This window comes from Cervus canadensis, chromosome 9, assembly GCF_019320065.1.
Source record: "Cervus canadensis isolate Bull #8, Minnesota chromosome 9, ASM1932006v1, whole genome shotgun sequence".
Classification (NCBI taxonomy): Eukaryota; Metazoa; Chordata; class Mammalia; order Artiodactyla; family Cervidae; genus Cervus; species Cervus canadensis.
This window is the reverse complement of record NC_057394.1, coordinates 25265064-25279814: the sequence shown is the minus strand read 5'-3', so window position 1 is coordinate 25279814 and position 14751 is coordinate 25265064. Positions and strand designations below refer to the sequence as shown.

At 35.9% G+C, this 14751-nt stretch overlaps 1 pseudogene; it reads right to left on the bottom strand.

The window, feature by feature from the left end:
* Nucleotides 1-2399: 2399 nt before the first annotated feature.
* LOC122447248 overlaps nucleotides 2400-14751 on the bottom strand; it is a 68567-nt pseudogene continuing 56215 nt past the window's right edge.

The following is a 14751-nucleotide window of genomic DNA, read 5'->3' as shown; positions in this document are numbered from 1 at the left end:
AGGGACACACGTGCACCTGTGGCTGATTCATGTTGATGTATGGCAAAAACCATCACAATATTGTAAAGTAATTAGCCTCCAATTAAAATAAACAATTTTTTTTTTAAAAAAAAGAGAAAAGAATACTGGAGTAGCCATTCCGTTCTTCAGGGGATCTGCCCGACCCACAAATCAAACCATGTTTCCTGCATTGGCAGGCTGATTCTTTACCACTGAGATACCAAAGAAGACTAATACACTATGTGCTCATTCACTCAGTCGTGTCTGATTCTTTGTAACCCCATGCACTGAAGCCTGACAGGTTTCTCTGTCCATGGAATTTTCCAGCAAGAATGCTGGGGTGGGTTGCCATTTCCTACTCCAGGGGATCTTCATGACACGGGGACTGAACCCATGTCTCTTGCACCTCCTGCATTGTCAGGTGGATTCTTTCCCATTGCGCCATCTGGGAAGCCCATGATATAATATATAATAAACATAATGTAGTGAAAGTGATTGTTCAAATTTATACAGTACATACTTGGTGATATAGATAATTTAATATGACACAAGGAAAAAGCAAACAAATAACATGCCCTGAGGATGTCTGTAAATGTTAGTGCTCTCTTTTTTTAAATTAGTTAACATGTATATATTTATGGTTTTTTTTCTCTGTATATATGCTACATTTACCTTTTAATTCTATCATGAAAATGGCCTGTAAAATTAATATATTGGATATTGTTTCCCACTTAGGATATTACTCTTATGACTCTCCTGTTCCTTGACCCTACAAAATAGTAAACTTAAAATCAATGTATTCCATCATAGAATTTTCCCCATCTGGAAGCACCCATACAAAGTCTTAAAGTACCAATTCTCCTCCCAAGATTTCAGTGACTGCTGGTTTGTTACAGAGGCTGCTAATTTATCTTTGCTTTCTTCCACTGATGTTTAATAATATCACTTATGGGAAGCAATTTCTTCTAATAATAAAATGTTTTACTCACTGTACTCCACTACTGGGGAATATTAAAAATCTTATTCACTTGAACTAATAATTTCTCTTTCTTTAATATATGTTGGAAAATTAATGGGAACTAGATTTTTAAATTTAGAGTCAATGTCATATATCTCAGAATAAATTTCCCCAAATTCAATGCGTATTATATTGAGAATTTCAGGTATACTTTAGTTTTCTAAATTTCTCTTCACAATATTAGCTTCACTTTTAAGACAGGTTTATAGGCTTAGCAGACATACATATCCGAATCTTCAAATGTTTAAGGTAAACTATGCAGTCTATATAAAAATAAGCTTGCATTAGACTTTTTTAAAGCAACACAAAGTGCTAAATTTTTTTTCCATATAGACACAAAAGTTACTCTATTTTTTGAGAGCAGGATCCAGTATTAGTTGTATAATTAAATTATTTTTATTTTTTCTTATACTTACTTATCTTTATTTAAATTAATGAATAAATTACATATAATACATCTACCAAGTCCCTTATAAGAAATTAGATCTTTTTGGAGAGAGATGTTTATCACTTTCACTGGAACTGGAATACAAATTGACTTGTCTGCAAGGTGGTAAACACCTACAGTTTTTCCAAAATATGAATATAATAGAGATTTATAAACAAGATGCACTTATAATACATATTATAAATGAGATGCAATTATAAATGCATTTTAGTATAAATAAGATAAACTAATACAAAATCTGAACAAACTCATGAAGGATAGCTAAGAAAAATTTTCCACTTTTTTTTAAATTGGATTTAAGGGGATGACAGAGGATGAGATAGTTGGATGGCATCACTGACTCAATGGACATGACTTTGAGCAAGCTCTGGGGATGGTGATAGATGGGGAAGCCTGGTATGCTGCAGTCCATGGGGTCGCAAAGAGTTGGACACAGCTGAGCAACTGAACAACAACACTTTCTTATTTTATCAAGAGATTGTTTCAGAAGCATATTGAAATCTCACTGGATATGCAAACACCTCTCAGATATACTGCAAACTCTGGCATCTGCTCTATCAGGACAGGGGTTTAGGACAGATTCATTCACTGCCATTATCACCAGCCACAGAAGCATACCTAGCACCTTATGGGGACTCAATGCGTATTTGTAGAATGAATTTAAATGTCAATAAGTAGATACTGATTCATAAGAAAATTAAGTGCTACATAGAATTCAATTTTTAAAATTGCATTTTCCTGTGATAAGAACATGTGATGACTGCCCTCAAAGACATTACCTTACACTATGGAATAAGCTCTAAAATCTTAAAATCCACAAGCGTGCATACACATGACCCTGATTTCACTAATAGTTAGCAACAGTCAGTTGAAAGGTCTAATCAAAAGATGAAGTGACACGCATCCAGGCCATGGAATATAAACAATTACAGTTCAGATGTCCTCCACATCCAAGGCCGCATTTAACAGAACCTTAAAGCAAGGCCACAACGCTCTTAGTTTGAGTCTCCACTCTGCAGGGTACTTATTTCAATAGAGATGATCTATCTAGCTTGACAAGTTATTCTAGTTTCCTCTCACAATTATTTAATCACCATTTTAACGACTGTACTTAAGTCTGTTACCAAAATGAAGTTCTCATAATTTGTTACCTTGTGAAACTCTATCTACCACATAAAAAGCAATAAATCTGAAAAACAAATCTGTCAAACTTAAAACTATGGGTCAACATGTATTTACTGAGATCAGTGAGATATACTTAGGTTCTGCTATATGAAAGTTTAAACTCTAATTTGAAAAACAGTTACAATAATAAGATGTACCATTGTGTGTTGGACTACCTTTCAACTGCCACACATATGTCCTACTTGGGGAGAAACTCTTTTTTTTGAGTCTTAGTGGGAGGCAAGGAGGTTAGATCTCTCTCCTCAGCCCCTTGCTGGCGACAGTGGCTTGAGCTCTTGGCAGGGATTCCCTGGGTACTTCCATCCAGAACTTTGACACTGAACACCTCCTAAGAACTCACAGAGTGCTTGAAGAGTCAGGCACTGACCCCTGCACAAGCACCATTAACGCAGAGCAGAGAACTGTTCATTGCCAAAGTGGTGACACAGGAACTGTGACCTGAATGCAGAGCAGATTCCAAAAAAGTCTTTGGTGGAATGAATGGTTAAACAAATATTCTTCCCTTGGTTTGGGCATGTTCTGATGGACTTCTGCCTGCTAAGTCTGAACTTGTCTTAAAAAAAAAGTCCATTCTTCTGGTGTCAAAGATCACAGGTGATTTTCTCAAACTGATAACAATTATTTTTGTTTCCCTTTGTCAGACTTTATTTTTTGGGGCTCCAAAATCCCTGCAGATGGTGACTGCAGCCATGAAATTAAAAGACGCTTACTCCTTGGAAGGAAAGTTATGACCAATCTAGACAGCATATTAAAAAGCAGAGACATTACTTTGCCAACAAAGGTCCGTCTGGTCAAGGCTATGGTTTTTCCAGTAGTCATGTATGGATGTGAGAGTTGGACTGTGAAGAAAGCTGAGTGCCGAAGAATTGGTGTTTTTGAATTGTGGTGTTGGAGAAGACTCTTGAGAGTCCCTTGGACTGCAAGGAGATCCAACCAGTCCATCCTAAAGGAAATCAGTCCTTGGTGTTCATTGGAAGGACTGATGCTGAAGCTGAAACTCCAGTACTTTGGCCACCTCATGTGAAGAGCTGACTCATTGGAAAAGACCCTGATGCTGGGAGGGATTGGGGGCAGGAGGAGAAGGGGACGGCAGAGGATGAGATGCCTGGATGGCATCACCGACTCGATGGGCATGGGTTTGAGTGAACTCCAGGGGTTGGTGATGGACAGGGAGGCCTGGTGTGCTGCAATTCGTGGGGTCACAAAGATTCGGACACGACAGAGCGACTGAACTGACTGACTGACTAATGCATTTCAAAGCATTATTCACTTTCTTAAAGACTTCTTACAGAGTGTCATTTTGCTTTTTTGACATCACTCACTACCGAGACAGAGCCAACATCATGTGGACCTTCACTTCAGCAACATTCGCTCTCTCCTCCGTATATTTAGGATTCCTATTTTTATTCTTAACATTTATTTTGTAGGAGACACTTGTTTTTCCTGGATAAGCCTTAATAGTGCTTAATGGATTTTATTACTAATTTCAAAGAACCAACTTTTGGCTTTGCTAATCCTTTTCATGTGCCTGTTTTCCATTTGATTCATTTATTTTCCTTATAATCACTAGAGTTTTTGTGTTTTTCTAAGCTCATTAGAGCTGAAGTGCTTTTCTAAAGTATGCACTTAAAGCTACACATTTTCCTTCATATTAAAAACTTGTTGCATCTCTCAAGTTTTGATAGTTACTGTTTTATTATCTTCTGGTGCTAAGAAGTTTGTATATTTTCATTATACAGGGCTATCCAATATATATTGTACTAAGATGGTAGTATATAATCAGTACAGCCCAATATGTTAGTCACTAGCCATATGCGATTATTGAACACTTGAATGAATGTGTCCAGTGCAACTGAGAAATTGAATTCTCACTGTATTTTATTTATGTAATTCAAAAGGTAACACCCACCTCATTGGACAGCTTGGCCTTAAGAGAGATATTGGCATTAGATGGCAGAGGATGGTTATATAACAAAAGTTTTAAAACACACATTCTTTCATAAGGGTTACAGGTTTATAGGCTGATGTAAATAATTAAGTATAGAGGCAAATCTTGATGATCCAAAAGAGGGCAAGTCACACAAGTGATGTCCTAAGAACCAACTGTGAATGAGTATATAATAGACAATGGGAAGATTGTGCATCAGATACACTTCTAACATACTTTTCAATCTTTATAAAGATCCTAAATTTTCACCCAAAGTAGTGGAGATGAAGTGAAATGTGCAGTACACATGCAGATGTGATGATGGAAGTATTCAGTCTCTTCTATACCCAACCTCCCTTTATTATTGAATAACCCTTGTATTACAGAAGTTGTACAATATTTCCAGTTGAAATGCCATAGCCACCCTTGTAATAGCTTCGGCCAGTGAGAATAAGTGTGATTCACTCTCTGTGATCAATGAAATAAGCAATTTCTCCCTGACCCCTTTTCTGTCTTCTTCTCTACAATGAGGAAGAAACTCCATCAGGAATCTCCTATAGGCATACCTTGGAGATAATGTGGCTTTGGTCCCAGACCACCACAATAAAGCATACATCACAATAAAGTGAGTCACACAAAAATTTTCCCCAGTCCATACAAAAGTTATGTTTATACTATTCTGTAGTGTACTAGTGTACAATACTATTCAAACGTATAATAATAGCATTATGTCTAAAAAACAAAGTGCATACCTTAATGGAAAAAATTATTTTTTTTTTTTATTTTTAGCTAAAATAATGCTAACCATCAACTGAGCCTTCACTGAGTTGTATCTCTTTGTTGGTGGAGGGTACTCTCTTGATATTGATGAGTGCTGACTGAGCATAGTGGAAGATACTGATTCAATTTCTTAAAATAAGGCAACAATGAATTTTGCCACACTGATTGATTAATTTCTTTTATGAGCAATTTCTCTGCAATATGCAATGCTGCTGTTTGATAGCATTTTAGCCACAGTAGAACCTTCAACATTGGAAATTCTATTCAAACTCATTGATGCTTTGTCAACTAAGTCCAAGCAATATTTTAAATTGCTGGTTGTCATTTCAATGATCTTCACAGCATCTTCACCTGGGTAGATTCCATCTCAAGAAACTGCTTTCTTTGCTCATTTATAAGAAGAAACTCCTCATTCGTGAAAGTTTTACCATGAGACTGGAGCATTTCAGTCACATTTTTAGGCTCCACTTCTAATTCTAGTTTTCGCAATTTTCACCACATCTGCAATTACTTCCTCCACTGAAATCTTGGGCTCCACAAAATAATCCATGAAAGCTGGAATCAGCTTCTTCCGAACTCCTGTTAAGGTTGATATTTTGACCTCTTCCCATGAATCACGAATGTTCTTCATGGCATCTAGAATGTTGAATCCTTTCCAGAAAATTTTCAATTTACTTTTTCCCAGATCCACCAGAGAAATCATTATCTGTGGCAGTTATAGCCTTAGGAAATGTATTTCTTAGAAAAGATGACTTGAAATTTGAAATTACTCCTTGATTCATGGGTTGCATAACAGATGTTGTGTTAGCAGGCATGAAAACAATATTAATCTTATACATCTCAATCAGACTCTTGGGTGACCAGGTGCATTGTTGATGAGCAGTAATGTTTTGAAAGGAATATTTTTCTGAGCAATGGATATCAACAGTGGTGTTAATGGGTATCAACAGTGGCATTAATGGGTATCAAGAGTGGCCTTAAAATATTCAGTAAGCCATGTTCTGGACAGATGTGCTATTTGTTATCCAGGCTTCATTGCTCCATTTACAGACCATAGACAGAGTACACTTAGCATAATTCTTAAAGACCCTGGGATTTTGGGAATGGTAAATAAGCTTTGGCTTCAACTTACAAGTCACCAGCTGCACTAGTCCCTAACAGGAGAGTAAGCCTGTCTTTTCAAATTTTGAAGCTATCATTGACTCCTCCTCTTTAGCTATGAAACTTCTAGATGGCATCTTCTTCCAATGCCAGGCTGCTTTGTCTTCATTGTAAATCTGTACTTCTGTGATATGGAGATAGCATTTTCCCTCAAATCTCATGAGCCAACCTCTGCTAGCTCATTCAAACTCTTCTTCTGCAGCTTTCTCCCCTCTCCCAGCCTTTACAGAACTGGATAGAGTTACTTTGTTCTGGATTAGGCTTTGGCTTAAGGGAATGTTGTGGATGGTTGGATCTTCTATCCAACCACTAAAAGTCTGAATCAGTTACAAGGCTCTATAATATCCAACAATTCATGTGTTCACTGGAATAGCACCTTTAATTTCCTTCAAGAACTTTGCCTTTTCATTCACAGTTGGGCTGTTTGGTGCAAGTCAGTTTTTGTCCTGTCCTGGCTTCTGACATGCCTTCCTAGCTAAGCTTAATCATTTCTAACTTTTGATTTAATATGTTCCCTTCACTTGAACAGTTACAGGTCATTAGAGGGTTAGTAATTGGTCTAAGTTCAACATTGTTGTTTCTCAGGACATAGTAAGGTCCTAGGAGAGGGAAAGAGACCAGGGACCAGCCATTCAGTGGAGCAGTCAGAACACACATAATATTTACTAAATTCACCATCTTAGGATCAGTTTGTGGCACCCCAAAATAATTAAAATAGTGGTGTCAAATGTCACTGATCACAGATCACTGTAACAAATATACTAATGATGAAAAATTTTGAAATACTGCAAGAATAACCAAAATGTCACAAAGAGGTAGGAAATGAGGACATGCTTTGGAAAAAAGGCTCTACTAGACTTTCTAGAGTCAGAGTTGCCACAAATCTTCAATTTGTGAAAAAAATGTAGCATCTGTGAAGTGCAATAAAGTGAAGTACTGTAAAAGGAGGTCTGCCTGTATCTCTGATGTACTGAAAATGGAAGATGCTCATTGCGTGCATGATCAGTTGTGTCCAGCTCTTTGAGATCCCATGGAAGGTAGCCCGCTAGACTTCCCTGTCCTTGGAATTTTCCAGGTAAGCGTACTGGAGTGGGTTGCCATTTCCTACTACAAAGACACTCATTACCAGTCTCTAATAAGTATAAAGCCACCACAAGAAGACATGCGCTGTCTTACTCCATATATATTTTACCTAAAGGAAAAATAAGTCTCTAACTTGCTTACACCTTTTAAAAATATTTACTAAACATGTTTCTTGAAATAGATATAATTTGGAAGTGTTGGTTGTAATACAACCTAAAATGTGGCCGAACAAAAGTGATGAGGAGATATTGCATGAGTTTCATATGGTTCAAAATAGAGTTGGTATTAAAATAATACTAATACACATTTGACCTAATGAGGTAGATGAACCTAGAGCCTATTAAACAGAGTGCAGTAGGTGAGAAAGAGAAAGCCAAATGTATATTAAGGCATACATATGGAATCTAGTAAGATGGTACTGATGGACCTATTTTCAGGGCAGCAGTGGAGACACAGACATAGAGAACAGACTTGTGGACACAGTGGGGAAGGAGAGGATGGGGTGGATTGAGAGAATAGTACAGAAACATATACATTACCATATGTAAAACAGATAGTAAATGGGATATGCTGTGTGCCACAGGGAGCTCACCTTGTTTCTCCGTGACAACCTAGTGGGGTAGGATAGGATATGGTGGGGGGTGGGAGGGAGGTTCAAGAGGGAGGCGATACATGTATACTTGTGACTGATTCATGTTGTACGGCAGAAGCCAACACAGTATTGTAAAGCAATTATCCTCCAACTAAAAAAAAAAAAAAAGGAAAAATAAATAGACATTTGGTCAAACCATTACTTGATGTATTTTTGAGAACAGACTACACACTTACCGAGATGGTAAAACCAAAGAAAATGGTAGGGAATGTTTAGGATATTCCATGCGATGACTCCTTCTTGCTGTTTTTAGCAAAGTTCATGAAGAAAAATATGAATTAAGGACAAAGTTATCATAGCTGTAAGCAAGAATCAAAGGAAATGCCATTACGACAGTGGGGGTGCTCTCTGCCCGTGCAGACATCACCGAGAGGGCCATAATTCAGAGCCCTGCACAAGGGGAAAAGCCAAGTGTCGCTACTCTGCAGCCCAAATGGAAATTCTTAAAGCAGTTATTGCAGGCAGGTAATCTTAGCAGGAGTGTCACTGCTGTATCTACCAGACTTCCTTTGCTTTATTTTTTGTTTTATTAATATTGTTAGCTTTATTCTTACATATTACTCTTTAAAAATTTATTTAGTTATTTTAATTGGAATTCTCCAATTACTTTCCAATATTGTGAAGCTTTTTGCCATATATTAGTATGAATCGGCCATAGGTATATGTCCCCTCTGTCCTCAATGCCCCCCACTTTTCCACCAGACTTTTTAAAAACATCTTCCACTGATAATCCCTGACATGTATTGACATTAGTGCACTGATGATGACCATATTAAAAATGTCATCTTCTTAATTATACTTTTCTTTGGTTGCATGGTAACTACCAATTTCAGGCTTGGGAAGACAAATGGAACACAGTAGGTAAAACACAAGAATCTTCTAGTGCTTGAAAATTACAACCAGACAATTTCTTGGTTATAATGAGTCATCCAAGGAACTTCGCAGAAGTAAAGAAATAGGCAACTTCACAGGGACTTAAAAGTGTTAACTACATTAACAACAGAAACCTGGGTAGCCATACATACACTCACACATGTGACTATACAGCTCTTTGAAAAATCCTACATACCACCCACCCCCAGCTATACTAGTCTGTGTTCTGTGGAACCTCTTTTTCCTCAGTGCTCACCTCAGAATGAGTCACAGACATGATGAAGAAACACTTGAATTATGGAGAGACACAGGGAAGGAGGAGAACCAGAAAGTGGAGGCCTCATTTTACTGCCAGGATAAGTAGTGTCAGGGAGTGCTCAGGAGTACGCTTTGATAACTGTTCTGAGCCAGTGCCTGGGGCATGTTTTCTCTTCTTTTCTGTTTGGGAAGAGTGTGTGTGTGTGTGTGTGTCTGTCTGGGTGTACACGTATGGGAGCGAGAGATTTGACTCTACATTCTCCACTATGGTACATTGGGCATGATGGGGCCCAGTGTATTGTGCTGCATATTATATATTCCTTCTCCTCAGAAAAAAAAAATCCAGAATGCCAATTTACTTTTCTCACTGGTGGAATGTAGTTATCATCTGAGAACTTCTACTTTAGTGTAACAATGAATAAACTCTTCAGCTGAGAGTGAGCAGGATATTGAAGGGATGGGGGGTTTGAAAAGAGGGAAGATGTGAAACAGAATTTTGGGATAATGAGAGAACAGACTAATTCATATGTCCCTATTATTTTTATTTAATATTAATTATTAAATACTACATGCATGTAGTAGAAATATCAGGCAGCACTAAAAACCATCTAAGTCATGAATTTAAAATGAAACTAGATATTAAATTTGTGTGTTTTATACCTGCCACCATTTCTAGAGTAAACAGAGAGCTGGATTAACCTCTTATGGCTTTGCCAGGGAGAAAGAGGCAAAATTAGCACTTACTACTAATTGTCCACATTCTATATGAACCAACTTCAAACATTATAAGAGGGGATAATCGTTGGATAGTCACTGCTACTGCTGAAGAACAAAGCTACCATGCAGCTCTCTTAAAAGCTTGCTTTGCCTCATGATCTGGCCTTTCCAAGTCCAAATTACTTTGCTTAGAGTAATAAAGTAACAATGAATATTGGTTTATGTATTTACTCCCAAAAGGAAAGTACATATGGAAGGTTCTTGTGGCATAATCACAATCTAGCTATTCAAGCATATATTATGTCCTATAAAATGCAGAAGTAGCAACTATACTTATTGATTGAAACTGGTATTTAAGCTATCTTTACTAGAGCAATAAGAACTAGTTTTATTGAAATTTAATTTAGAAATAATAAAAGCTTTCAGTGAAAGCTTTGCCTTGTTTGGTAGGGAGCTTTTACCTTATACATTCAAAATTACGTAAGTTCTAACTTGCATTTTGCTCATCAATTCTCATATCAAAATTAGCTTCATATTGTTGAAATTAAAAGAATATGTTTAAGTTCTCCTATAAGGAAAAAAATAAAAAGTTTTCTTTAGTTCAGAGTAAAGCAGAATTGTACTTTTTAAGAAAGACATATTAGCCCATTCTGATTACAGCATTTAACTAGATTGAAGATATTTTTAAAAAATAACAAAAAAATTTATGTATTTTTATTGAACGAGTAAGTGAATGTTACTATATAGCAATCTTGATTACTATAGTTCATAAGTTGCTGAAACATAAACAGGAAAACAGACCAATGAAACTGTACCAGGAAAAAGAAGTAACATACTGCATATACATTTTGGTCATATATATTTTTAATCATGTGACCAACATTCAAAATTTATTAATAAAAGTATAGCGAATATTTTTATTTTTTAAAGGTATAATAAAAGAATGCTGCTCAGACGTTCAGACATGTTTGACTCTTTGAAACCCCATGAACTGTAGACCACCAGGTTCCTCTGTTCATGGGATTCTCTCAGCAAGAATAATACAGTGAGGTGCCATTTCCTCCCCCAGGGGATCTTTGCAACCCAGGAATAAAACCTGCATCTCTTACTACTTCTATATTGACAGGCAGATTCTTTACCACCAGCGCCACCTTTCTAACATAAACAGGAGTTCTGAAAATAATCCTCAAAAATCAGGTTTTGAAAAATATCCTAAAATTATTGATCACCTTTTAAAATAGCTCTCCAAAGGAGAATCTACATTTTTATGTACTTAATTGAGAATGTTTTCTGAATAGATGACTGAAAATAATAAAAAAAAAGATCAAAATGTGATTTAATTTTACTGACACTAGCTAATAAGCTAATAAGGCTATAAGAATATCTGACTCTCTGCAGATTATATGAATGAAGTATTATCTATAAATAGTAGGATATTTTTGGTTAAAAACTCCTTTAAGTGAGCAACAGGGAATTAAATTAATATCTGAGATGGTATTCATTAGCAATAATTATTTTAACTATCATTGTTCCTTATTACTTAAAATTTAAGATGACTGAAAATTAATGAGATCATCAATTTAAATATGTTCCAGATTTTGATAGGATTTGACTTATTAGATAAATATTACGCATGAAAGTATACATCACAAGCATAGTAAGGCTAAGTCAAATGCTTACATATTATTTTAGTGAAGAGGAGAGAGAAAAGCAAACTTAGTAATAGCTCAGTTAGGCTTATGTTAACTGAATGAATCTTAGATATCTGTAGAATAGAAGATAATCCTTAGAATTCAGAGTTTTGTAAATTAGAAAATAAACTGAGGCTCAAGTTTAAAGTTGGCAACATTTTATTTTGTCATTAAAATAAGCTATTATATACACAAAAGGCAACATGTTAAAATACAGGACACTTCTGAAAACATGTACCTTTACTTTATAAAACTTCTCTTCTGTTTGCTTTTCTCTCTATACTGTGGTTATGTAAAATCATACAGTCAGGTGCTGGTCAAAGATTAGCACCGAGATCCACTGGTAAAGTGAATAGAATTTAGGACTGAGTCAGAAGACCAAATTTTAGTTAAGCCTCTACTGATATCCATGTTAGTGCAGTTACATAAAGCCATCATTTCCTTTTCTTTTTTGTTAGAGAAAAACAAGCAAAAAAATCAGAAAAAAATTTTCCTTACTCAAAAATAGGTGTGAAATAAAACGTCCTTGTGAAAGCATATTTTGAATAGTATAGTAGAAAATATTACTTATTAATTTTCCCTAAATAGTATTTATAAAGGATGATCGCTAAACTAGAAGAAACTCTCTAGGGTTAAAGTATCATAGGGTGCTACATTTGACTTGGAGTATAAATAGCACTGTTATTAGAAATGACATTGTTTTAAATTAATGTTAATAACATGGATTCTGAATCTGGAAAACAGTTTTCTCAACAGGTTTACATAGGTTCTGTAAAGCTCCTAAAATTGGGCAAAAACTATAAATCTTCTGTGCATGTGGATACACTTTTTAGAAGTATTAAGGGCCACATATTTATAAATAATATTTTTAAGAGCAGAAACTAAAACAAATAACTTAGATGTTCAGAATACACATTCTTTTCAAGCTCATATGGAATGTTCTCCAGGATAGATCACAGACTAGGCCACAAAACACATCTCAAAATATACAAGCAACTGAGAAGGAAAAGGCAACCCACTCCAGTACTCTTGCCTGGAAAATCCCATGGACGGAGGAGCCTGGTAGGCTACAGTCCATTGGGTCGCAAAGAGTCAGACATGACTGAGTGACTTCACTTTCACTTTCATGCAGCTCAACTCCAGAAAAATAAATGACCCAATCAAAAGAATTAAACAGACATTTCTCCAAAGAAGACATACAGATGGCTAACAAACACATTAAAAGATGCTCAACATCACTCATTATCAGAGAAATGCAAATTAAAATCACAATGAGGCACCATCTCAAGCCGGTCAGAATGGCTGCTATCAAAAAAGTCTGCAAACAATAAGTGCTGGAGAGGGTGTGGAGAAAAGGGAACCCTCTTACACCGTTGGTGGGAATGCAAACTAGTACAGCCACTATGGAGAACAGTGTGGAGATTCCTTAAAAAACTGGAAATAGAACCGCCATATGACCCAGCAATCCCACTGCTGGGCATACACACCAAGGAAACCAGAATTGAAAGACACATGTATACCCCAATGATTATTGCAGCACTGTTTACAATAGCTACGACATGGAAGCAACTCAGATGTCCATCAGCAGATGAATGGATAAGAAAGTTGTGGTACATATACATAATGGAATATTACTCAGCTATTATAAAGAATGAATTTGAATCAGTTCTAATGAGGTGGATGAAACTGGAGCCTATTATACAGAGTGAAGTAAGTCAGAAAGAAAAACACCAATACAGTATATTAACACATACATATGGAATTTAGAAAGATGGTAATGATGACCCTATATGCGAGACAACAAATGAGACACAGATGTAAAGAACAGACTTTTGGACTCTGTGGGAGAAGGCGAGGGTGGGATGATATGGGAGAATAGCATTGAAGCATCTCAGGGCTGGTACACTGGGATGACCCAGAGGGATGGAATGGGGAGGGAGGTTCAGGATGGGGAACACATGTACACCCATGGCTGATTCATGTCAATATGTGGCAAACACCACTACAATACTGTAATAGCCTCCAATTAAAATAAATAAATTAATTAAAAAATAAAATTTATAAGGTCTTGGAATTAAAAAAAATATTTAAGAGGATAAAAGAAAATATATCAAGCATTTTTTTTTCTGACAACAGAAATAAGAAACCAGAAATCAACTGCAGGAAGAAAAATGGGAAAAGCACAAACACATGGAGACTAAACAACATGCTACCCCCAAACAAATGGGACAATTAAAAAAATCAAAAAAGAAATCATAAAATACCTTGAGACAAATAAAATTGGAAATATAGCACTTCAAAATCTATGGGATGCAGCAAAAGCAGTTCTTAAGAGGCAAGTTCTCAGGCCTTCCTCAAGAAACAAGAAAAATCTCAATAAGCAACCTGATCTACCACATCATAAAGGAATCAGAAAAATAACAAACAATGCCCAAAGTCAGCAGAAGGAAGGATTATATTAATGATCAAAGAAAAAATAAATAAAATAGAGGTCAAAGAACAGTAGAAAAGATCAGTGAAAAAATAACTGTTTTTTTGAAAAGATAAACAAGATTAACAAACCTTTATGCATACCAAGAAGAAAAGAGAGGAAACAAATAAACAAAATAAATAATTAAAGAGGAGAAATAAAATCCAATACCAGAGATACAAAAAGTCACAGAGTAATTCTACTGAACTTATAAGAGCTAATATCTATTTTTCTCAAACTATTCCAAAAAAAATTGACGAAGATATAACACTGCCAAATCTATTCTATGAGGAAATCATTACTCTGATACCAAAACCAGACAAAGACACAACAAAAAGAAAATTACAGGCCAAAATACTAATGATATAGATGCAAAAATTCTGAACAAATATTAACAAACCAAATTCAACAATATATAAAAGTATCATATACCATGATCAAGTGGGATTCATTCAAGAGATGGTTCACTGTTTACAAATCAACAAATG